The sequence below is a fragment of the Budorcas taxicolor genome, chromosome 11, assembly GCF_023091745.1.
Source record: "Budorcas taxicolor isolate Tak-1 chromosome 11, Takin1.1, whole genome shotgun sequence".
NCBI classification, from domain to species: domain Eukaryota; kingdom Metazoa; phylum Chordata; class Mammalia; order Artiodactyla; family Bovidae; genus Budorcas; species Budorcas taxicolor.
The window spans coordinates 60,951,586-60,978,071 of record NC_068920.1 but is presented as its reverse complement, the minus strand read 5'-3'; the positions used below and the strand labels follow the sequence as shown (position 1 = coordinate 60,978,071).

Genomic DNA, 26,486 nt, shown 5'->3' with positions numbered 1-26,486 from the left:
GTCTAAACAATCTTGGAGCTTTCAAAATTTCCAGTGCTCTGGACGGTTCACCAAACCAGTTCAATCGGAATTTCTGCAACAGGGAGCAAAGGGTCCATGTTTAAATTTCCCAGGTGGCTTCTGTTCACTTAAGAACCCTCACCTAATGCTGAATCAGCACAAACCAGAGGCTCTCCATGGGCTGTGACCCCCTTCTTACATTTTTGTAACCTGATAGCTCTTGTAGGTGATCTGGCTATAGCCCTCCTGCAGTAGGAAGGGAAGTGTGTCCTGATGTATGCATGGTCTTATCATCAAAAAGCAACTGTAGTGCTTATTCAACCACCATCAGAAAGCGCAACTCAATACCTGCTTTGCCAAAGCCCAAAGTGTTATTTCTAGCAAATGTTCTCCAATCTGTGATCAGATGGTGCTAAATACTGTTGTTCCCACAGCAGCACTTGGGTGTTACTCAGAGATGGGTGGACTCTGCCAAAAAGTCTCTGCTGCCTCTGCTGTCCAGTGGCTTGAACCCTGGAGGCTGAAGGCCCGCCTGAGCGGGGTGGGCGGGGGCGACGGCAGGCTGCTCGCTGGGGGGCTGTGTAAGCTGTGAGCTCACCAGGTGCCACGTGCGCATTTACTGGTGCACGGTGTCTGTTGTCGTTATTCAGTCACCAAGTAGTGCCAGACTCTTTTGCCACCCCATGGACTGTAGCCCGCCGGGCTCCTCTGTCCATGAAATTTCCCAGCCAAGAATACTGGAGTGGGTTGCCACTTCCTTCTGCAGGGGATCTTCCCCGACCCAGGTATCGAACCTGTGTCTCCTGAATCAGCAAGCAGAGTCTTTACCACTGAGCCACCGGGGAGCCCATCGTGTCCTGTAGGAAGGTTTTATTTGGGTACTCTCTTTCTGGTTAAAAATATTTTGATGACAAAAATTGGAGGGGGGAAAAAAATTCATAAACTCTATCCTTCCAGGCTTTCCCCCAGAATACATTTTATGGTCACACTCCATTTACATGGACACTTTTGCATCCCTGCCTATTTCCTGCACTATTTCACGGGCCTCCATAACCACAAGCTATCTGATCATCCAGTGTCCTAGCCCCTCAGACTGCTCCCATCTCTTTACAGTTATGAATAACATTTCAAGGGATAGTTTATATAGGTAGCTCTGTCCTTTTTCTGATTTGTCTGTTTAACATAAATTTCTAGGACTGGAACTACTGAGTAGCCCCTTTTAAATAACTCTGTTACCAAGCTGCTTTCCAGAACATTTATATGAATACATATTGCCATTAATGGGCTTCCCCGGTGGCTCAGTGGTAAAGAATCTGCCTGCAGTGCAGGAGACAGGTTTGATCCCTGGGTCGGGAAGATCCCCTGGGGAAGGAAATTGCAACCCACTCCAGTGTTCTTCCCTGAAAACTCCCATAGACAGAAGGGCCTGGCGGGCTACAGTCCTTGCAAAGAGTCAGACATGACTTAGTGACTAAACAGCAACAAAAGTTGCCTTAAATAGTAGATACACGGCAGATCCCATCGGATTTCACTAGGACTGAGTGTTTCCATTACACTATTTTGGGGCAGCTTAATATACAAAACAATACCGCATTATTGTGGTCATGCGCATTCCTTTGATTACTAGCAAATTCCATTCATTCACACCCTCATGGGTGAGTTTATTCATCAATGCGCGTTCTGTGCCAGGCACTGTTGTAGACACTGGGCAGACAGCAGCGAAGGAAGCAGACCAGTATCGCCAATACCCCCGCCCGTGAGGAAGTTACCTTCTCGTGAGTGTTTTCCTGTTTTGTCTGGGCTCTGGCAACCATGTGACTCAGTCACCGTAGGGGCTGGGCATTCGGGCAGTTTCCATGCACATCTTGAGTCTGTGCAGCCCAGCAGAGGAAAAGCTTCTCCAGTACCCCTTTGTGCAGGTGATAAGTAAAGGCCTGCTTACCTTTACTTCCCTCTATCCCCTTATGTCCCACCCAGCTCTCTGGACTTCAAGTCCCCGCCCATTCTGGCACTGGCTGCCCTTCCTGGTAGATGGAAGGCAGGCCGAGCTGGGGGAAAAGCCAGTGCCCAAGGGCTAGGGTGCCTGGGGGCCCTCCCAATCATCCATTGTCCACTCTGGGAGGCCACCGTCTATGCTGCCTCAGAAATAACAGATAAAAACTGGGTGGTGATGGGGAAAATGTCCGTTCATAGGGTCACCAAAGAACTATCCAGCCAGGGTGGACACACCCTGACCTACAGGAGGCAGGTTGAAAGCTTCTCTATCCGCTAGCTTAAGCAGATGTCCACCTCAGTGTCTCATTCTGAATCGACCTGTTCTGTAGCTGTGCTTTCTCTCCAGCAAATGAGCCGTGAAAGCATCAAGAATATTCTCAAGGGAGTTTGGAATGGACATGCACACACTGCTCTATTTCAAATGGATAACCAATAAGGACCTACTGTATAGCACAGGGAACTCTGCTCAACGTTATGTGGCAGCCTGGATGGGAGAGGAGTTTAGGGGAGAAAAGTTACTTGTATATGTGTGGCCGAGTCCCTTCACTGCTTGCCTGAAACTATCACACTGTTAATCGGCTCTTGTTCAGTCGCTAAGTTGTGTCCAACTCTTTGTGACCCCATGGACTGTAGCCCGCCATGCTCCTCTGTCCATGGGATTTCCCAGGCAAGGATACTGGAGTGGGTTGCCATTTCCTTACCCAGGGGATCTTTCCAACCCCGGGATTGAAACTGTCTCCTGTATTGTCAGGCAGGTTCTTTACCACAGGGCCCTCCAATACAAAATTAAAAGTTAAAAAAAAAGAAAGAATATTTTAAAAAGAAAGAACATTCTCAATAAGTGAGGTTGATCATTTGAGCCAGTAGGATGAGTCTTTGCTTGGGGTGGCCAGGGGAGCAAGTGGCTGTCCTTGTGGGCTCCCTTCCTGAGAAGCTGGGTCTTGAATAGACTCACAAGCAAATTTACTCCCCTGGGGTTCTTGGTTCCTTCACTGTCTTTTCTTTTTTTTTAATTTCCTATTGACACTAATTTTATTTTATTTTATTTTATTTTATTTTATTTATTGGCCATGCCACACAGCTTGCAGCATCTTAGTTCCCCAACCAGGAATTGAACCCAGGTAGTTAAAGTGCTGACTCTACACCACTGGACTTCCAGAGAATTCCCCTGCTTTTTTTTTTAAAATAAAATTCACGTATTTCTTGATACAAATGGACTTAGTTACAAAACAGAAAGAGACTCACAGACTTAGTGAATTTGTTGTTGTCTGTACACAGTGCTATATTTAAAATGTATAATGAACAAGCGGATTTCTCAGGCGACTCAGTGGTAAAGAATCCACCTGCCAAGGCAGAAAACACAGAAGACATGAGTTCGATCCCTGGGTCAGGAAGATCCCCTGGAGAAGGAAATGACAACCCAATCCAGTGTCCTTGCCTGGAAAAATCCCAAGGACAGAAGAGCCTGGTGGGTGACAGTCCATGGGGTCGCAAAGGAGTTGGACATGACTTAGGGACCTGACAACAACAAAATCCAACAAGGATCTGCTGTGCAGCACAGAGCTCTGCTCATTGTCACGTGGCAGCCTGGATGCGGGGGGAGTCTGGAGGAGAATGGGTACATGTATAATTGTGGCTGAGTCCTTTCAGTCTTCACCTGAAACTGTCACAACATTGTTAACAAGCTATATCTCAATACAAAATAAAAAGTTCTTTAAAAAAAATTCACATTTTCTTCTGCAAAAGCTTAAAAATAATTATACACAAGAAGGAAAAATGAAACACTATCAGAGATAGCCATTGTTGACATTTTGGTATATGTCCTTTAAAGGTACATGTGGATGTGCGTATGCATAGAGAGCGATAAACAGAGAAATAAGCAAAATAGAATCATCACAAGGTATCCACTAGGAGATATACTTTTTTCCACTCAGCAGTCTATTGAGTGGAAATAATTTTCTGTGTCCCTCCATATCATAGAGACTGAGGTTCAAAAGGAAGGAAGCAGAAGTCAGCAGCCCACTTAAGGTCTAGACTCAGAAGTCCCAGGACACACTTCTGCAGGAATCTTTTGGATAAGGCAATCACAGGACCAGCCCAGACTGGGGAGGGGAGTTGATCCTACATCTCAGTAGGTGCCTCGAGGAAGGAATGAACTGATGGTGGCCATGCTAGGAAACCATCAACCACACCAAGGATACTTCACCCACTTTTCCCTGAAAAAACAATACACAAACATACTGTGTTAATTACGTCCATTTGGGAATACTACCTATGTCATTTCTTTCTTTGACCCTGTGGCTCTTAAGCCTGGGTGCTCACCAGGCATCAGGAGAAATGGACGTGAGTCTGAGTGAACTCCGGGAGTTGGTGATGGACAGGGAGGCCTGGCGTGCTGCCATTCATGGGGTCGCAAAGAGTCGGACACAACTGAGCGACTGAACTGAACTGAACCGAACCGAAAGATGTTTCTTAGCAGTTTTTTTTTCTGCCCACTTGCAAAGAGCATGTGTAATTGCTTTTAGTGAATGTAATACAATAATTCTACTGTTGACATCAAAATAAAAGATTCTGAAAAGCCACGTAGAGATAGGAGAAAAGCATGCTATGGAAAAGCTTGACTAAAATTGTTACTGCAGTGGGGCCTCCATTCATTTAGTTCCCGTGTACCATTTGATTGAAGGGTCTAGGGCCCGCCCATAGGAAAACCTCAAGAAGTGGGAACTTATAAAAGACAACTGCGCAGCAGCGTAGAAACAGTCCCTTAAAGGCGGATCCATCAGATACAGAGCATTCTTCTCCCAGAAGAGGAATCACATTACAGAATAAGACCCCTGATGGAGGGAAGTCAAGCCAGTAGGAAGCAAAGCAATGTCTGGAACCCCCAGCAGACACTTTGAAGCCCAATCTTGGAACATGGGCTGGTCCCAGACTTATGGAAAATTCTCCTGATGACTGGTGAGCACCCAGGCTTAAGAGCCACAGGGTCAAAGAAATAAATGACAGGTTTGTGCTGAGTTCTCTGGTGTCCAGCTTCTGGTAGTAAGTGACTGAGATGATTGATAACTGAGCAAGATTGGTTCACATCAGGCAGTGACTCCAGGCTCTGCTGGAGCCCCCGGGGCTCTGGTTTACTGGTCAGCACATGTGGCACTCTGTCCAGACATGAAGGTAGGTGGAAGAGCTGCAGCGGAAATTCCAAAGAAGGTAATTAAAATGTGTTAACCAAAACAGGAAACATCGGTGAGGTGGATGAGAGTGTTTTACTTCAGAGGTGTGATTTTATCAATACTTTTAGTGTTCAAAAACTCATATTTAACTTTGAAAGGTATTTTTCCAAACAAACCCCGACTTTACTTTTCTCTCATTCTAAATTCTTGTGTTTTTTTTCATGCTTGCATTTGGGGTGAGATTGAAAGAAAACCCAAAACACTTTGTTCGTATTGGAGTGTCACATTCTTTTTTAAAGGCACAAAGGGATTTTTACTGATCAAGAGATGCTGTTTCCTGAAGGAGAGAGGGCATCAGACCAAGGCACTGTTTCACTCAAAAAGATTTAGGAAGGAGTGAACACCTTTTGTCTGTGGTGACAAAATGGTCTCTGACCACTAGCAAACTCGCAACATCAGTACAGTGTGATGGCTTTCAAAGTCACCCACTTCTCCAGATCCAGGAGGGTTCTGTGCCCATCCTTGGCACTTCTTGGCAAATTCACTGAGTGTGAGAATTAGAATCTTCCAGAAGAACAAGTGTATTAACGAGTAATCACCATCTTTTTCCTTTTTTTCCTTTTTGTTTTCGGTTCTAAGAAATTTGGGACAAAATTAAATAAAAGGATTTTGATTTAATTCACCCTGCCTTTTGTGTGTAAAGCTGCCATGTATCATTACCTTAAAAAGTTACTGCAGGACTTCTCTGCTGATACAGTGGATAGGACTCCGCCTGCCAATGCACGGGACACGGGTTCAAACCTTGGTCGGGGAAGGTTTCATATGCGGCAGAGTGGCTAAGCCTGTGTGCTGAGCCCGTGAGCCACAGCTAGACTGTGCGCCACAACGGGAGCGCCCGTGTGCCACACCCGAGACCTGAGGCAGCCAGGTATAATAGTTTTAAAAAAAACAGTTGAGCAGTTGCCACTTTTGTGAGACTCCCTGAATCCTTCCTCCTTCCCATGAGCCCTGGCAGAATTAATCCCACCGCTGACAACCTAGAAGTCACAACCTGTGGGAACGATCCTCGGGAAGTTTGGGGGCATACAACCCAAGAAGCTGTAGGACTCAGGCTCGAAGGAAAAGACATCTACACCTGGGACTTGCTACTGATATTGACACCTAAAAGCAAGTGCGCAAACACAGGAGGTTTATTTTCTGCCCCGATCCCCAAGACCACTGCACCTGGAGGGGGCTCCCTTTCAAACGGTGTCCCAAACACAGGGCAAATATGACCTCTAGTTAGTTACCCTGACTTCCCTCCTTACCTTCAACTCCTCCTCCCAGGAGAGTGAAGACCAGCAGAGCCTGGGCAGCATACCCCCTGTCCTCCCTTCCCAGCCAGGGTCCCCCCTCCCCCCATCTATCTCCCTAACAGCAGGGCACTCCTTTCTGCTCCCTCCCTCCCCAAATGGAACATCTGTTGTTGTTGAGTCTCTCAGTTTTGTTCAACTCTTTTTGACCCCGTGGACTACAACACGTCAGCCTTCCCTGTCCTTCACTGTCTTCCGGAGTTTGCTCAAATTCATGTCATAGCATCAGTGATACTATCTAACCATCTCATTCCCTATCACTTCCTTCTCCTCCTGCCCTCAATCTTTTCCAATGAGTCGGCTCTTCGCATCAGGTAGCCGAAGTATGGGAGCGTCAGCATCAGTCCTTCCAATGAATATTCAGGGTTGATTTTCTTTAGGATTGACTGAATTCATCTCCTAGCAGTCCAAGGAAATCTCAAGAGTCTTCTCCAGCACCACAGTTCAAAAGTACCAGTTCTTCAGCACTCAGCCTTCTTTATTGTCCAGCTCTCACATCCGTACATGACTCCTGGAAAAATCGTAGCTTCACTATACAGAGATTAATCGACAAAGTGATATCTCTGCTTTTTTAATATGCTGTCTCAGTTTGTCATAGCTTTTCTTCCAAGAAGCAAGTGTCTTTTAATTTCATGGCTGCAGTCACCATCTGCAGTGATTTTGGAGCCCAAGAAAATAAAGTCTGTCAGGGTTTCCGTTTTCCCCCATCTATTTGCCGTGAAGTGATGGAACCGGATGCCATGATCTTAGTTTTTTGAATGTTGAGTTTTTAAGTCAGCTTTTTCACTCTTCTCTCGCACCTTCACCAAAAGGCTCTTTAGTTGCTCATTGCTTTCTGCCATTAGGATGGTATCATCTGCGTATCTAAGGTTGTTGCTATTTCTCCAGGTAGTCTCGATTCTGGCTTGTGAAACATCCAGCCCGGCATTTTGTGTGATGCGTTGTTGTTCAGTTGCTCAGTCATGTCCGACTCTTTGTGACCCCATGGGCTGCAGCACGCCAGGCTTCCCTGTCCTCTGGAAGATGGTGAATGACAGGAAAGCCTGGCGTGCTGCAGCCCATGGGGTCGCAAAGAGTCGGACACGACTGAGCAACTGAACAACGACAACAGCAACTCTGCATATAAGTTAAGTGAGCAGGGTGGCAATATACAGCCTTGACGGACTCCTTTCCCAATTTTGAACCTGTCCGTTGTTCCACATCCGGTTTTAATTGTTGCTTCTTGACCTGCATGCAGGTTTCTAAGAAGGCATGTAAGGTGGTCTGGTATTTCCATCTCTTTAAGAATTTTCCACAGTTTGTTGTGATCCACACAGTCAAAGGCTTTAGCACATTCAATAAAGCAGATATTTTTCTGGAATTCTCTTGCTTTTTCTATGTTCCAGTGAATGTTGGCAATTTTATCTCTGATTCTTCTGCCTTTTCTAAATCCAGCTTGTACATCTGGAAGTGCTGGATTCACATACTATTAGAGCCTGTCTTAAAGGATTTTGTTATATAGGTTGTGTCTTATTTTTAACTATCACAAATTAAACTTGTAAACAGTTTGGGGAACATTTACAATCACTTCTCTTTGATAAACACCTAGGAGTGGAGTTGCTGACTGATTTGGAAGGGAAATGTTTTATTTTACGAGAAAGTGTGAAGAAAGTGTTGGCGTTATTGTAGCATTTTGCATTCCTGCCAGCGGCGACCATTCTGCTTACTCTGTGTCTCTGCTGACTTTCAGTGTTGTCTGTCTGTTTGAGTTTATCCATTTGAGGGATGGTATGCTGATATTTCAGTCATGCTTTTAATTTAGCGTTTCCTGATGAATAATGGTTTGAGAACATTTTCATGTGCTAATCGGCCGTTTAGACATCCTCTTTTGTCTAAATCTTTTGTCCATTAGAAATGGTTTTTGCCAAAATAAATTGGCATTGTGTATTTCTACTGGCAGCAATATGACAGTTACTAGGAGTTGCAATTTTATCCCTTCCAGATTCTCTGCATTAAAACCATAATTCTTCAAAAAACTGGTCCAAAGGATAAGAATCGAAATTCAGTATTAAATAAATCTTCAAGGCAATTTGGTATTAAAAATGAAGACGCAAATTTCTTCTATTATGATGAGAAGAAGTAAGATATAGTTTAAATAAGATTTTTAAAGATATGTATTTATTTATTGCAACGCAATGACTCTCTAGTTGTGGGATCCGGCCCCAGAGTGTGCAGGTCCAGAGCATGTGGGCTTGGTAGTGGCTGCCTGCAGGCTTGGTTGCTTTGCAGCATTTGGGATCTTAGTTCCCCAACCAGGGATCAGACACGCATCCCCTGCTTTGCAAGGAGGAGTCTTAACCACAGGACCACCAGGGAAGTCCCTTAAGTAAGATTTGACTTCAGTAATTTTTTAAGTCTTTAGCCAGACGAAAGATCAAAAGTTAATTAGAATGATGTTCAGGTAGAAAATACAATTTATATGTTTTCTAAATCCATTATAGTAGTTGTATTTCCAGCAAGATCAACAAGAACTCTGAGATTTAATGTCAGATAATGAAATTTGGGCACATAACTCCCAACCTCACTTTTATTCAACATATACTGCCTGCGTATGTTGCTGATGGGGAAGGTTGTGTGTGCTCAGTCGCTTAGCCGTGTCTGACACTTTGCGACCCTTTGGACTATAGCCTGCCAGGCTTCTCTGTCCATGGGGTTTTTCAGGCAGGAATACTGGAGTGGGTTGCCATTTCTTCCTCCTCCACCCCGACCCAGGAATTGAGCCCATGTGTCCTGCATCTCCTGCATTTACCTGCTGAACCATCAGGGAAGCCCCTAAAGCTCCGCTCAGTCGTATACCTTGCTCACCTCTTTCCTTTCTGGTTTTGTAATCTGTCCATGGAATTCTCCAGGCAACAATACCGGAGTGAGTGGGTAACCATTCCCTTCTCCAGGGGATGGAGAAGGTTAGGGGTCCCAAGTGTGCACTGGGCCCCCAAGTTCCCTCTTCAATGGGTTTCTTTGATTTTCTTTGCTGTCTGTTTTTCTTTTGCCATTTTTGCTGGTGTTCAGTTAAAACCTTTTATAATTGCACAAGGAAAAGCAGATCATTACAGTCTTTTCTGATTCAAATATTCCTGCCCGTAAGTTCCTACTCTGCAGGCAGTCCCTGTGCTATCTCGTTTAGGCATCGTTTTCTACTCGGACACAATGGCCATCCAGTTAAATCTAATTTTGTTTCCCTTAGAGTTTTCTATTTTGTTTTCTGAGAGCCTCACTAGGCTCTCCAGTTAAGAATCTGCCTGCAATGCAGGATATGCTGGTTCGATCCCAGCCCTTTGGGTCAGGAAGATCCCCTGGAGAAGGAAATGGCCACCCACTCCAGTATTCTTGCCTGGGAGATCCCATGGAAGGAGGAGCCTGGCGGGCTACATAGAGTTGGACAAACTTGGCGACTAAAACACCATCACCACCAATTAATTAATCTGACTGTTCTGGATCTCAGTTTGCAGCAGGCAGGATCTTCAGTCTTCGTTGCAGCATATGGGACCTGACTCCTTGACCAGGGATCAAACTTGGTCTCCCTGCATTGGAAGCACAGAGCCTTAGCCACTGGACCAGCAAGGAAGTCCCCAGGGCTCATTGCACACCCCTCTTTCTCCCTTGGTGATCTCATCCACTCTCACGGCTTTATGTTTCCATCGATATTTTCATGACTCGTTCAGAGTCCATGTTCTTATACTCTGTGGTCTATTTCTATTTTAACAGATATTTACCATTCAGATTTGTCCCAAACACAGCACAAGATTTTCCCACTTCTGATTTTACCTCACTCTTTTTTTAAAATTAATTGATTTATTTTAGTTGAAGGCTAATTACTTTACCATATTGTGGTGTTTTTTGCCATACATTCACATGAATCCGCCACGGGTGTACATGTGTCCCCATCCTGAGCCCCCCCTCCCACCTCCCTCCCCATCCCATCCCTCAGGGTCATCCCAGCGCACCAGCCCTGAGCGCCCTGTCTCATGCATCGAACCTGGACTCTTTCTTGTCTTGGTTTTTAAAGTTTCTCAAGACGAAATCCTCTGAGTCAGCCTTGGTTCTGCTCTTTACCCTTGCTCCCCACATCTAGGGCTTCTTCAACAAGTCTAATTTGACTCTCTCTCTGAAACAGGTTCTGAGTGTACCCACTTCCATTCTTACTATCACCACTCAAGTTCAAGTCATCATCCTCTCTAGCCTGGGCTACTGCAATGGGAACTGGGCTGATCTCTAAGCATTCTTTCTTTTTTTTCCATTATAGTTTATTACAGAATATGGAAGATAGTTCCCTATGCTATAAAGGGGAAAGTGAAAGTGTTAGTTGCTCAGTCGTGTCTGACTCTTCGCGACCCCATGGACTGTAGCCTGCCAGGCTCCTCTGTCTATGGAGTTTTCCAGGCAAGAATACTGGAGTGGGTTGCCTTTCCCTTCTCCAGGGGGTCTTCCCGACCCAGGGATCGAATCTGGGTCTCCTGCCATCTGAGCCACCAGGGAAGCCCTATGCTATAAAAATAAGACCTTACTGTTTATCTGTCCTGTACATAAGAGTTTGTGTGTGCTGACCCCAGACTCCAGGCCCCCCCTCCCCGCCGCCCCTCGCCCTGGCGACCACAAGTCTGTACCCTGTGTTTGCGAGTCTGTTTCTGTTTCATAGAGAGGTTCGTTTGTGTCATATTTTAGATTTCACATCTAAGCGATATCACATGGTATTTGTCTTTACCTTCCTGACCTTCTTCACTTAGTACGATAATCTCTAGGGCCATCCTTGTAGCTGCAAATGGCTACACCTTTTACTCCAACTTTTAATGGCTGAGGAATATCCCATTGTATATGCACCATATCTTCTTTATCTGTTCACCTGTCAGTGGACATTTAGGTTGCTTCAATATCTTACAAGCATCTTTTCTTGAAAGATATGATCACATTACTCCTTCTGAGAAAAATCCTCTCTGAGGCTAAAATCCAAACTCTTTACCCAGCCTAAAAGATTCTGTGTGAAGGGCCGTTGCCTGCTTCCTTGACCTCATGGATGAATGGGTTTATCCACAGGGAAATCTGGGGGATAAGACCAGTGAAGGTTGGTGCCCTGGAAGAGACAGGGACTGACGGTCAGGTGGTCATGGAGCGTGGCGGTGGCCTGGCAGTCATGGTGAGACAATGTGCTGAGCCGGGGAAGGACATGGGTCCCCCATCCCGGGACCAAGCCCCTGCTCTGCTCCGTCCCACGGAGACCTGGGGCGTGGGAGCCCCCGAGGCTCTCTGGGCTTCATCTGTCACGTGGAGTGATACTGACCTTGGATGTTTGCACATGTGATTATCTGACATAGCATCCTTTCCCGCACAGGGGCAGAGATGCAGTCAGTGACCTTTCCCCCCTTCTCCCTCCAGTACAAAGTCCAGCGGTTCCCTGAGCACATTACAAAACAGAGATGAGCTGAACAAATGAGGGCTTCTGTAAAGCCAGGCTCAGAGGTGCTCAGCCCCTCCGCCACATCTCCCTGTGGTCTGGTTAATTCTAGAAAAGGCTTTACTGAGGCTGGAGATTTTCTGGTAAGAAGTAAGACTGTTGCTCTAGATGGCTATACCCAGGTGGGGCCACCTTAGTGACAAGACCTGGCATATTTAGGATGCCAAGAACAATCCTTAAGTCTGGGCCCCTTTGCAGCATTTGGGTTAGGAGGTCTCCTCAGAGAAGCACAGGAGGAGAGGAGAGACTGAATGTGATCTTGAAATCATTCTCCAGTGAGATTAAGATCTCCCCTAGAGTGAAAATAGAAAAATCTGAAAGGTTAGGAAAAAACAAGAACAAGAAAAAGAAGCATATTTTATAGATTATTTAAAAGCAATTAAAATGAAGACTATAGGATTGTTTTAAAACAAAGTTAGAAGACAAGCGTTAGTTTTGAGACTAATGCAGTGGTAGGGAACTCTAGTCTGTGGTCAGCCATAGGTACTTTCCACGCCCATGAACCACCACATGGTCCTAAACCCCAGCAGAGCTCAATTTCAAATTCTCTAAACTGAACAGAAAAGCCCCGACTTGGGTTAACTGACAGCCACATGCTGCAGACAACCCATATCTGAAAATAAACAAAAAAAATATGTGTGGAAACAAACATGTGCTGGTGGTTTCGAACGTAATTATTGTCTCTTTCTCACGGCTATTTGCATAATGTTACAGAGCTGTCGTCAGGCAGGCTCCAGCCAAAAGTATAGATTTTGTGTGCACCTGTTTGTAAACCAGATAGAGAACAGTCTTATTGAGAGTAAAGTCTTGACACCTTCCATGGCCTTACTGTTATTTTTTTTGGAAGCAGTTCATTATAATATTGACATACAAAACACTGCGCACATTTTTTTTAACTTTTTATTTTGTATTGGGGTACAACTGATTCACAAACAATGTGATGGCTTCAGGTGAACAGCAAAGGGGCTCAGCCAATTGCATCTATCCACTCTCCCCCAAACTCCCCTCCCATCCAGGCTGCCACATAACATTGGACAGAGTTCTCTGTGCTGAACAGCAGGTTCTTGTTGGTCATCCATTTTAAATATAGCAGTGTGTACGTATCCATCCCAAACTCCCTAACTATCCCTTCCCCTCACCCTCTCACCTGGCAACCATAAGTGTATATAATACGTCTTCACATATGTATACATCCGTGAAACCATCACAGTGATCTGTAGAGAGAGCATCTCCATCACCCCTGGAAAGTTTCTCATGAACCTTTGTATTCTCTCCCAGGCCTCCCTTCTCTTTCCTCTCCGTTCCTATTTGTTTGTTTCATGTCACTTTGACTTTCACTTTCTAAAGTTTTGTATAATTGTAGTATACAGGGTGTAGTCTTTTTTTGGTCTGACTTCTAGTACTCAATATTAATGCTTTTTAAAGAATGTCTCTCTTTTTCATATTTATCTTTATTCATTCATTTGGCTGTGCTGGGTCTTAGTTGCAGCACGCAGGATCTTTGATATTCGACGCGTGGCACGCAGGATTTTTAGTTGGGACTTCAGAACTCTTAGTTAAGGCATCTGGAATCTAGTTCGCTGACCAGGGGTTGAACCAGGGGCCCTTGCCTTGAGAACACAGAGTGACTGGACCACCAGGGAATCCCCTGACATTATTATTTAATTTATACTAATATTATTGTTGTTTTGATTGAAGTATAGTTTTTCAAATTTTTATTTATTTTTGGTTGCTCTGGGTGTTCATTGCTGCGCATGGACTTTCCCTGGGTGCAGAGAGCAGGGGCTGCTCTTCCTTGCCGTGCACAGCCTTCGTATTGAGGCAGCTTGTCTGGCTGCAGAGCGTGGGCTCTAGTCATGCAGGCTTCAGTAGGTGTGGCTCAGTATTAATAGTTGTGGCATGCGGGCTTCGTTGCTCCCCAGCATGTGGAATCTTCCCAAACCAGGGGTCGAACTGGTGTCTCCTGCATTGACTGGCAGATTCTTAACCACTGGACCACCAGGGGAATCTTTATTGAAGTACAGTTGATTTACAGTGTTGTTTAATGATTTCTAAACAGCAAAATAGTTCAGTTATACACACATACATATATGTAATGTATATATATTCTTTTAATAATATTTCCATTATAATTTATCACAGAAGAACAAGTACAGTCCCCTGTGCTATACAGTAGGACCTCGTTGTTTATCCGTTCTCTGTGTAAAAGCTTACCTCTGCTAACCCCAACCTCCCACTGCTTACCTCCTCCAAGCCTGCCCCCTTTGGCAACCCCCAGTGTGTCTCTATGTCCAAGATTCTGTTTCTGTTTCACAGATAGGTTCATCAGTGTTGTATTTTAGATTCCACATACAAGTGATATCATATGGTATTTGTCTTTCTCTTTCTAACTTCATTTAGTATGATAATCTCTGCTTGCATCCATGTTGCTGCGAATGGCTTTATTTTGTCCTTTTTATGGCCAAGTAGTATTCCACTGTATGTATGCACCACCTCTTCATCCATTCATCTCTCAAGGAACATTTTGGTTATTTCCATTTCTTGCCTGTTGTGAACAGTGCTGCTATGAACATAGGGGTGCATGTATCTTTTTAAATTACAGATTTGTCCAGATACATGCCCAGGAATGGGATTGCTGGGCCATGTGGAAACTCAGCTTTCAGTTTTCTGAGACAATTCCATATTGTTTTCCACAGTGGCTGCATCAACTTACAGTCCCACCAGTAGTACGGGAGGGTCCCCTCTTCTCCAGATCCTCTTCAGCATTTGGTATTAGTACCAACGTAATTATTTTTGAGATTTATCCATACTGTGTTATCAGTAAATCATTTCTTTTTTTTCTTTTCCCCCTTGAGAAGCAGTCCATTATATAGATAGACCGCAACTGTTTTTTCCATTCATCTGTGCAGGGACATTGGTTTGTTGCCAGTTTGGGGGTATTACAAATAAACCTGCTACGAACACTTGTGTCCAGGTCTTTGTGTGGCCATCTGCTTCCTTATCTCTTGCAATTGAATGTCTGGGACATGTGGTTACAAGTTTAAGTTGTTGAGAAGTTCTAAACTTCTGAAGTAGTTGTGTGATTTTACATTTCCACGGCAGCGTATCAGGATTCGGTTCCTTCAAATCCTCTCCAGCATTCGATGTGATCAATCTTTTTAATTTCAGTCATTCTGTAATATATGTGAGGACCTCCCAGGCAGCACAGTGGTAAAGAACTGCCTACCAATGCAGGAGACTTGAGTCCAATCCCTGGGTCAGGAAGACCCCTTAGAGAAGGAAATTGCTACCCACTCCAGTATTCTTGCCTGGGACAAGAAGGGAAGCCTGATGGACTATAGTCCATGGGATTGCAAAAGAGTCAGACACAACTTAGCAACCAAACAACAACAGCAATATAATGTGTGCAATGGTATCACAGTCTGATTTTGATTCGCATTTCCTCAAAACCTAATACTGTATGCTCATTGCCATCCATTGGACTTATTTGGAAAAATGTTTGTTCAGATCTTTTGTCCACTTTATTTTTAATTGGACTTTCCATTTTTTTGCCATTGAGTTTTGAGAGTTTATTATATAGTCTAGACATAAGTGCATTTTCAGATATATGCTTGGCAAAATTTTCTCCCAGTCTGCGGTTTGTCTGTTCTTTCTCTCAAAGAGCAGAAGTTTTACTTTTGATAAAGTTTAATTTATCAATTTATTTTTCCTAGATTGTGTATTTGGTGTTACATCTAAAAGCTTTTTGCCTACTTCAAGATCACAAAGATACTCTCCTTATGTTTTCCATCTAGAGATTTAGGTTTTAGATTTTACATTGAGCTCTATAATCCATCTGGAATTATTTTTTTATGTAATGCAATTTATGGACTCAAGTTGATTTCTTTTGTACATGAGCATCCACTTGTTTCCGTGTCAATTGTTAAAAAGCCTGTTCTTTCTCCATTGAATTGTTTTTGCAACTTGGTCAGAAAACAGCCAAATGTGTGTGTGTGTGTGTGTGTGTGTGTCTGTGTGTGTGTCTGTGTTGGTTATATGGCTTATACAAATACGATTATATGCTGTACTTTCCTGTTTTTAATATTTTATTTGTAGATGCTTGACAATTTCAGCCACTATTTATTTGAGCATTTTTCAGCTGCACACTTTTTCTACCCTTTCTAGAATGTTCATGACCCCAGTGCTGGATCTCTTGTTGTTCCCTCACTAGGTTGTGTCCGACTCTCTGCGACCCCGTGGACTGCAGCACACTGGGTTCCTCTGTCCTTTACTATCTCCCGGAGTTTACTCAAATTCTTGTTCATTGAGTCGGTGATGCTATCATATATGACCGTCTCATCCCTGAGGCTGCCTTGTCCTTTTGCCTTCAATCTCTCCCAGCATCAGAGATCTTTTGTTACCATTCCACAAATCTCTCAGACTCTGCCTTTTTTTTTTTTTTCCCAGTTTATTTTCTTTTTATTGTGAAGACTGGGTCATTTCCAATTATCTGTGTTCAACTTCATTCATTCATTCCCTGTTATCTCCAGACTACTCTTGAGCTCATCCTTTGGGTTTTTATTTCAGTTATTGGATCTTTCAGTCTTATCATTTCCAATTTGTTATTTCTTTAATAATTTATACTCCTTTGCTTAGATTTTCTTTTTCTTCTGTTTCAAGAGTGTTTTAGCTTGCTCATTGTGCAATTTTTATAATTGCTGCTCTAAAAAATGCTCTTCAGAATATTCCAACAACTGAGTGATCTTGGTGTAAGCATTGATTGATTGTCTTTTCTCTTTCAAGTGTGATTTTCCTGGTTCTTGGTTTAACAAGATTTTTTATTGATGTGATTTAAAAAAAAATCATATCCTTGACATTTTGGCTACCATGTTGTGTGACTTTGGATTCTAGTTAATGTTCTTTGTTAGCAGGCAGTCACCTGTTTAGGTAGAGTAGCAGGTTATGGTCAGGGCAGATGTTTGATTCCCCCTTTTGGCCCAGCTAGCGCCTTCCTGATGAAGCTGGAGTGTCGACTCCCATCTTCCTGTTGGCACTGAGTACAGTGTAAGTTCAGCCCCCTCTCTGTGCTGGCGGCACAGTGTTCCTGGGACCACTTCGTTCTACCTCGCTGCTACCATGTGGGGATGGGCACTCAGGCCCTCTCTGAGTCATGCTGACACCATCTGTAGAAAAGCAGGGTGCTAACCAGCCTCACTCCATTGCCTTGTCAGTCTTGTTGGTGCCCGGTGAGGGGATGAGGAGGTTCAGCTCCCTCCTGGACCCTTCTAGTGCAACCCCAGAGGGGCACTCGGAGTATCACCTGCCGCTGCCATAAAGGGGGTGAACCACGGGCTCCCTGGAGGGATTCTTTGAGCAAGATCATGGGAGGGGGCACAGGAATTCTATTGGTGTTTGGCTGGAGTAGGGCAAGTGTGATCAAACTACAGTTTCTGCAGTTATGCCACTCTTTATTGGGTCTTTGACTAGAGAGGCAGACTTTTCTGAAAGTTTTTGATCTGTGCTTGTTGACAGTTTTGGTACTTCATCAGCATAGGTAGGAGACAAAACAAGCAAACACAAGCTTGTTAAGAAAGCCGCCACTGCTGGGTTGCCCCTCAAGTCCTGCAGCCCTTAGGCAGTTCACTCTATTCTTTCACACTCCTTTCAGAGTCATCTGTTGGCTGTGCTGTGCTCTATCCAGCGAATCTTCATTGTAAGAGGCTTGGACTTGGGCTGAATAGGGCTACTCCTTCTTAGAACTGGATATCCGTAAGGGTTTTTTAAAGACAGTAAATACTAAGATAAAATTCCTATGTATTTACTCACATGTTTACTATTTCTGTGTGTGTATGTGTGTTAGTCACTCGGTTGTGTCTGATTCTTTGGAACCCCATGGACTGTTGGCGGCACGGCTCCTCTGTCCACGGGATTCTCCAGACAAGAATACTGGAAGTGGGCTGTCATGCCCTCCTCCAGGGGATCTTCCTGACCCTGGGATTGAACCTGTGTCTCCTGGCCTGGCAGGCGGATTCTTTACCGAGTGAGCCACCAGGAAAGCCCCACCATTTTTAGTGCTCTTTATTGCTTTGTGCAGGTCCATCCTTCCATCTGATGTCATTTACCTTCTGCCTGAAAGCCTTCTTTTAACCATTCTTACCGTGGGGCTTCCCTGCTGGCTTCCCTGATGGACTGAATGGCAACCCACTCCAGTATTCTTGCCTGGAGAATCCCGTAGACAGATAAAGTCCACAGGGTCACAAAGAGTTGGACACAGCTGAGTGGCTAACACACACACACACACACACACACACACACACACACACACACACACAGAATATGAATCTGCTTCTGAAGAATTCTTTCAGCTTTTGTATGTCTACAAAAATCTTTATTTTGCCTCTATTTTGAATGATATTTTTGTTGGGGTATTAAATTCTAAGTTGATAGGTTTTTTTTTCCTTTGAGAATATTATAGGAGCGATGCTTGTCTTGTGAAATTATTATGAAAAGTCATATGAAGTAAGTAATCACAAGTAAACAAAACAAGAAAAATATATACCTAGAAAGGTGGCTCAGACAGTAAAGCATCTGTCTACAACGCGGGAGACCTGGGTTCAATCACTGGGTTTGGAAGATCCACTGGAGAAGGAAATGGCAATCCACTCCAGTACTATTGCCTGGAAAATCCCATGGACAGAGGAGCCTGGAAGGCTACAGTCCATGGGGTCGCAAAGAGTCGGACACGACTGAGCCACTTCACTTACTTAAAAACTAAAAGAAAAAAAAGTTTTAAATATTTTTCCTTTTGTGTAATGGGACTGTTCATTATTCCTTTCTGTCTGTTTTTGTAGTTTTTTTTTAACTCTCAATATTTTCTTTAACATGTACAGCTTTTATAATGAAAATAGTTTTATTATATTAAAAACCAATGAACAGAAGTTCTAGGACAGGCAACTAAATTAACTGTGGTGAAAAGTCAAGGAAGTGAGGAGGAGATTGACTATGAAGGGTACAGGAGCATATTTTTGGATGATGGGAAGTTTGTTTATATCTTGATAGGTGTGTGAGTTACACAGACATGTTTACTTTTCAGAATTTAAGTGTTCCGTTTTATTCATTTCACAGTATATAAATTATTACTTCAAAGCCAAAAAGAAATATATGCATACAAATTAATTTGTTTGAGATGGGGGTGGAAGATAGATGAAGACAAAAATAAACCCTGAACAGTAGAAAGTGGATAACTATAGAAGTTGGTGATATAAACATGGGGGCTTATTAGGCTCTTCTGCTTCCTTTGTGTTATGTTTGAAATTTTCATAAGAAAAAGGAAAGAAATTCATAGATCCCTCTGATCTAGAGGATACTGGTCACTTTCTTCATTTCTAGGGAAAACAAAAGCAAGGAGGAAATGAAAATAAATTGTTCTAAGAGAGAAAGCATGTAGTCTAACTGGGACGATATTCCATCACTAGGCAAACCTCCCATGCAACGGGAGTCTTAGTGTGTGACCATCTTTAACATTTGATCTTTATCAGTTTTAGTTACAACAGGAATATAAACTCAATGTAAAAGAGTCACAAATCAGAAAAAAGCAAACTTTAGAAAATGAGTTTCCTCTGTCTTCTCAGCCCCAGAGATCACAGCTCTCGGTGGTTTAGTGAGGCATTCAGTATGGCTTTTTAGTAAGGCTTCTTCATGTATAAGCACATACGTATGTGTCTGTCCGTATGTGTGTGTGCGCTGACCAAACTGATGTTATGGTATACCTTTTTTCCCCTGCTGCTTCCTCTTTTTCACTTATGCATTCTGCTTGAAGATCTTTATAAGACAGAATAAATAGCTGTTTAGAAGCAGAAGATAAAGCCGGATGAAAAGGAAGTTTCTTTCTGTTTGGATTCCAAGAACGTGCCATTGTAAAAATTTTAAGATTTGACATGGTCTTAACTATGGGTTTTTACCTAAATACGTAATTTTACATAAAGAATATACTTTTTATCTAAACACACACACACAAACCAACAAAGTGACAGCAATGAAAACAACCCCAGTAGTGAGATCCTAGGGTTCCTGGTGGTTGCAGTCAGCTGGCCCCGGTGCCTCTGGTGAGCAGATGGCAGCTGGGCTGTGGCCGGGACAGAGCTCAGTGGAATGACTCAGCAAGGCAATGGCCTGGGAGCAGAGAGGAGGCCGACCAAGATTAATTGCTGTCAGGAGGAACGTTCTTCTCAGCTGGCTAATCGCCCTCTTACGATAATGAAAGTGATTTAGGTTCCTCTTTGTCCAGATGCAAATAAGCTGGTGAGTTAAAATCACTCCCAGTGTAGCACAGCTCGTGAAGATGAAATAGTTCCCCCTCATTTTGCATAGTTTCTTGTCTGCGCTTAAGTCTGAAAGATATTTGCCTTCACCTGATTTACATTCCGATTTGGTTCTCACTTTGTAGATAGACACTTCTCCGTTACCCACAGATTATTTTTCTTAATATACCTCACCATGTATTAAGTATTTATTTATTCAATAATTTTGTCTATTGATATTTATCTTCGGCTGGGCTGGGTCTTTGTTGCTTTGCATGGGCTTTCGTTAGTTGCAGCGAGCGGGGCCGTTCTGTTGTAGTGCGCAGGCTTCTCGTTGAAGTAGCTTCTCTTTCTGCAGAGCGCAGGCTCTCGGCGCCCGCACTTAGGTAGCTGCAGTGTGTGAGCCTGGTGGTTTTAGCTCGTGGGCTCAATAGTTGTGGCACACAGGCTTTGCTGCTCGCGGCATGTGGGATCTTCCCAGACCAGGGATCGGACCCATGTGCCCTGCATTGGCAGGCAGACACTTACCCACAGTGACTCCAGGGAAGTCAGTTCACAGATTACTGATTTCAAATAGGATGGCCCTGGTTTTGTAGCACTGGCCCTAAAGAATTTCAGACAGGACCCAGGAATAAGAACATATGGGGGTAGGACAGTGATGAGGCACCCTTTGTAGGACAGAAGTCTGTCTTGGGCTTCTTTTGTATCCTGCAAGGCGTGGCTCTAAGGAACTCATAGTATCTCCATCCATGCTTCCTGGGTGATTGATACATTTTCTCCAGAGGGATTATTTAAATACATGTTTTGATGTTTCTTAGAGCTAGCTGCTGTGACACATGGTGGGTTGAGCTCAGACAGTGTCAGATCCCGTTAAGACCATGTTATCATGTCCCAGTGCTTTGCATAAGGCCTCAAACATTCACTCAATCAACCATCCGTTTATTCAGCTGCCTCTTTCTATACAAAGTTCTGATACTAGGCTTTGGGCCACATGTGTGCCCTAAGGACCTGGCCTAGCATCCTCTTCAACCGGAGCCTGGCTCTCTTTTTTTCAAATATTCTGATGTGTGGGACTTCTTTTTTTTAAATAGATCCATCATGTAAGAATCACTTTTATTTTTTTCAAGCATTCAGTCAGTCAGTCAGTTTAATCGCTCAGTCATGTCAGACTCTTTGCGACCCCATGAATCGCAGCACGCCAGGCCTCACTGTTCATCACCATCTCCCGGAGTTCACTCAGACTCACGTCCATCGAGTCCATGATGCCATCCAGCCATCTCATCCTCTGTCGTCCCCTTCTCCTCCTGCCCCCAATCCCTCCCAGCATCAGAGTCTTTTCCAATGAGTCAACTCTCCGCGTGAGGTGGCCAAAGTACTGGAGCTTCAGCTTTAGCATCATTCCCTCCAAAGAAATCCCAGGGCTGATCTCCTTCAGAATGGACTGGTTGGATCTCCTTGCAGTCCAAGGGACTCTCAAGAGTCTTCTCCAACACCACAGTTCAAAAGCATCAATTCTTTGGCGCTCAGCTTTCTTCACAGTCCAACTCTCACATCCATACGTGACCACTGGAAAAACCATAGCCTTGACTAGACGGCCCTTTGTTGGCAAAGTAATGTCTCTGCTTCTTAATATGCTATCTAGGTTGGTCATAACTTTTCTTCCAAGGAGTAAGCGTCTTTTAATTTCATGGCTGCAATCACCATCTGCAGTGATTTTGGAGCCCCCAAAAATAAAGTCTGACACTGTTAGTATACATTTTATTATTTTTTAAAACTTTTTATTTTGTATTGGAATAGGTGGCGCCAGTGGTAAAGAACCCCTCTGCCAATGCAGGAGGCATAAGAGATGAGGGTTCGATCCCTGGGTCAGGAAGATCTCCTGGAGGAGGGCATGGCAACCCACTCCAGTATTCTTGCCTGAAGAATCCCATGGACAGAAGAGCCTGGCAGGCTATATTCCATGGGGTCGCAAAGAGTCGGACACGATTAAAGCGACTCAGCATGCATGCATGGTTGATTAACAATGTTTTGATCATAAGGGATTCAGCCATACATATATGTCTCCATTCGCCCCCAAACTCCCCTCCCATCTAGGCTGCCACACAACACTGAGCAGAGTTCCCTGTGCTATACAGCAGGTCCTCTTTGGTTATCCATCCTGAATATAGCAGTGTGTACATGCCCATCCCGACTTCCCTAACTATCCCTTCCCCCCAGCAACCATAAGTTCATTGAGCCTGTTCTCTTAAGACACAGTCATGAAGACTTCTCAAAGCCATGCTCCTCCCTCCTGCTATTGGAGGGCCAGGATGCCTCCTCCTGCTTCTCCAAGCTCAGGCATTGGGACTGTCACTGCCCTGGAGAGCATCAGAGCTTCCTACCTGCCACCCTGCACCCATCCCTTCTCCTTTGTCTTCTTCGTCACCAGTTCCTTGAAGCTTCTCCAGAGTTGATACCGTCAGTTCCTGAGGCTCCCCTGGGGTCCTCATGGGCCCACGTTGGATATGTTGAGAGACTGCTCATCATGGAGCCAGAAGGTTTCCCACACAGGCCGTGTGTGAGGTCTCCAAACTTTCCCAATCAAGATCAGCTTGTCTCTTCCCCAGATGTCTTAAGATCCCAAGAGAAAGCAGTCAGCAGAGGCCTGTCCTTGCTTCTATGCCAGCCTGCAGCCTGCCCTGTCCAAACCAAAGTGAAACCCAGCTCTGGGAGGTCGAGCACCCTGCCTTTCCTGAAAGGCTCCTTCCTGCCCCCCAGATGAGGATTCTCAGTTGCCTTAAAAAAAAAAAAAAGATTATTTATTTGGCCGCATCAGGTTAGTTGTGGCATGTGGGGATCTTCAGTTATAGCACATAGGATATAGTTCCCTGACCAGGGATTGAACCTGGGACCCTTGTATTGGGAGCAAGGACTCTTAGCCACTGGACCACCAGGAAGTCCCTCAGTTGCCTTTTTTTTTTTTTAAATTTATTTTTATCTTTTGGCACACCATGCAGCGTTTGGGATCTTAGTTCCTCAAATAGAGATGGAACCTAGGCCCCCCTGTATTGGAAGTGTGTTGTCTTAACCACTGGACCACCAGGGGAGTCCCTCAGTTGCCTTTTTATCTCTAACTTGGCAACCCTCACATCTCTAAAAAAGTTTTTTTGTGTTCTATTGCATTATTCTAAATTTGAAAGAGAAAAAATAACTCCCCATCACTCCCACTCCCAGACACAACCACAGTGATCATTTTGGTGGACCAACCCAGATTCCACTTTCCTGTGAAGGCTGTTTCACTCGCTTGTCATCCTTACACACACACACATACACACACACACACACACACGTGGAGTTGGGTCCTGTGGTTGCCACAGGCACTCTTCCATGTTGTCATGCTGTGCTCACCATCATCCTTGCGGTACTGAACACAATATTAAAACGTTTGTCATGCACTACAATTTGAGCACTTGAAACCTCTGTCAAAATGACAATTAACACTCTAATGAAACTTTCCTCCATATCTTGCTTTATTTTCTTTGGAGAGAGGGTCATGAACTCTTGCAGTTCTTGACAGATAATGATAAATTGCCCTCCATGGGAGGTTGTACAAATACATGCTGTTGAGAGCAGTGTGTGAAGACAGCAGTTATACCATACCCTTCTCAACACTGTGAATTGTCCTTAAAATGTTCATTTTTGTTAGTGTATTAGACCAAAGTGTACTGCTTTATGGGTCTTTCCATTTGATGTGAATGTGAATGGTGACTGATTTTCCATCAACTAGCTAAGCTGCCATGGCTCCAAGCCAGTGAAATACCTACAGTCTTTCCCTTTAGTCTCTCTACCTTGGAAAGTGATTTTTCACAGCATTTTGGCAAGCTCATTGCCTCTAACCATGGATGCCAGGCACGCCATGCATCGCAGAGCTTTGGCAGGGTTGTCACTTGTGAGCTCTGAGGCCAAGAGCGCCATGCTTTATAGACTCAGCTTTATGCTTCCTTGGAAGTGACTCTCGCCCCACTCAGGAAGGACTTGGCACGGGCTCTGTGCTGTCATAGTGAATTAGTCACCCGTCTCTTTTGGCCTGTTGGACTGGACTCGGGCGCTAGGTAGGTGCTGCCTGCTTCTTGGCTGCCCTCTTGATGACACCTCGACCTGGGATGCCAGTGGCCACTGGGCTGGGAACATATTTGATCTACCTGGTCTGTTTGGTCCCAGGTCAGTGGCATCTAAGGAGTGGCCCCGCAGCAAAGCACCTCGAGGACTGGCAGCCTCACCAAAGAAGGCTCTAAAGCACGTGTCCCCTCTAACTGCCACCATGGCGCCATGCTGTCACCTCAGTGCTCAGAAGGCACTCCTCGAGGGGGCCGGAGTCCCTCTAAGTCAAGCATGACAGGGCAGAAGGGGAGGTCTGGGTGCTCAAAAATGCACCCCTGCCTCGAGGTTAAGCCAAAAGCACTTCATGCATGCAGTCAGCAAATGCCTGTGGCGCCTTTACACTGCCCAAGCCGCCCTGACTGCCTTCGCAGCAGGACAGACCTTGCCAAGTGAACCACCTTCACTTTGCAGGGCAGAGCCCCAGGGAAGCAGAATGATGGAAATTACATCTTCCCAGTTAGGAGGAAAGGCCTTCCCAGGTGGTTCTGTGGTAAAGAATCTGCCTGCCAATGTGGGAGACCTGGGTTCGATCCTGAGGCCGGGAAGATCCCCTGGAGGAGGAAATGGCGACCCACTCCAGTATTCTTGCCTGGGAAATCCCATGGACAGAGAAGCCTGGTGGGCTACAGTCCATGGGGTCACAAAGAGTCAGATACGGCTGAGCAAGCGTGCAATTAGGAGGAAAAGCGGCACTGCCTCCAATTGCCTTTGCCCTCAGAAGTCTCCCAGTCAAGCTGTGACTTGGAATTTTGGGTTTCCCCATAGGGATCCCTGTCTCTTCTTCCTGCACAATGTCAAAGTCTCTACTGAAACACCATGGGCCAAGAAGCCCAAGATTTTTCAGGTCTCTTTATCAAACACTTCTGAATGCCTGCATAAGCTAGATTCTGGAGAGGCAAAACTGAGTCAGACCAGGCCTGCTGTCTAAAAGCTCACAAACAATGAAGACCCTCATCAGAGTAATGTGAGCTGAGAGTTCTGCTCTACAGGACACCTTGCAGGATGGAATCAGGCAAGTTTTCTAGGAGCCTAAGCTGAATTTTGGAGCTGGAGAGAGAATGTTAAATTACAAAAGGCCCCATATCTTGAAGTGTTCTCTTGAAATCTCTGAGACTTGGGACTTCTCTGGCAGTCCACTGGTTAAGACTTCTCCTTCCAAGGCAAGGGGTGTGGGTTCAATCCCTGGTCAGGGTGCTAAGTAAGATCTCACATAACTTGTGGCCAAAACACCAAAACATAAAACAGAAACAATATTGTAATAAATTCAATAAAGACTTTTTAAATGATCCACATCTTAAAAAAAAAAATCTTTTGAAAAAAATATGGGCTTTCCTGGTGGCTCAGTGGTAAAGAACCCACCTGCCAATGCAGAAGACACAGGTTCAATCCCTGGTCTGGGAAGATCCCACGTGCCATGGAGCAACTAAGTCCATGAGCCAAAACTACTGAGCCTGCGCTCTAGAGCCCGGGAGCCACAACGATCTAGCCTGCGCTCTGGAGCCCGGGAGCCCAACTACTGAGCCTGCGCACTGGAGCCTGGGAGCCACAACTACCTAGCCTGCGCTCTGGAGCCCGGGAGCCCAACTACTGAGCCTGCGCTCTGGAGCCCGGGAGCCGGAACTACTGAGCCCACGTGCTACAACTACTGGAGCTTTCACACCCTTAGAACCTGTCTCCCACAACAAGAGAAGCCACCACGATGAGAGCCTGCACACAGCAACTGGAGAGTAGGCCAGGCAGCCAGCCTCACCAAAATGAATAAATAATAATAAAATAAAAGAAAGCTCCGAGCCTCATAGAGGCAAGCCAGGGGAAGGAGGGTATGACTAACCTTGCATTAAGGAGATACCTTTGGCCACCATGTTGGGTGCAGATTAGAAGATCAGAAAGCCAAGAGAACTGGTCTTATCCCAAGAAGCAAGTAATGACTGCCTGTGCCGAGTCAGGAGCAATAGAATGAGGAGGACAAAGTGGCTTTCAGAGACATTAAAGCAGAGGTGCTGCCCAACTTGGATTTGGTGATGGTGGGAAAGGAACTTCCTGGTTTGGGCAACGGACACAT

The 26,486-nt window shown here is 44.8% G+C and overlaps 1 protein-coding gene across 1 annotated transcript in view; it reads left to right on the top strand.

Moving 5' to 3' along the window:
- Positions 1–3,164, top strand: part of BCL2L11 (BCL2 like 11) — a 79,949-nt gene extending 76,785 nt beyond the window's left edge. Inside the window, exon 5 of the transcript XR_008200109.1 lies at positions 3,077–3,164. The gene's annotated coding sequence lies outside the window, so the exon portion shown is untranslated. The remainder of the gene's footprint in view (positions 1–3,076) is intronic.
- Positions 3,165–26,486: the final 23,322 nt, after the last annotated feature.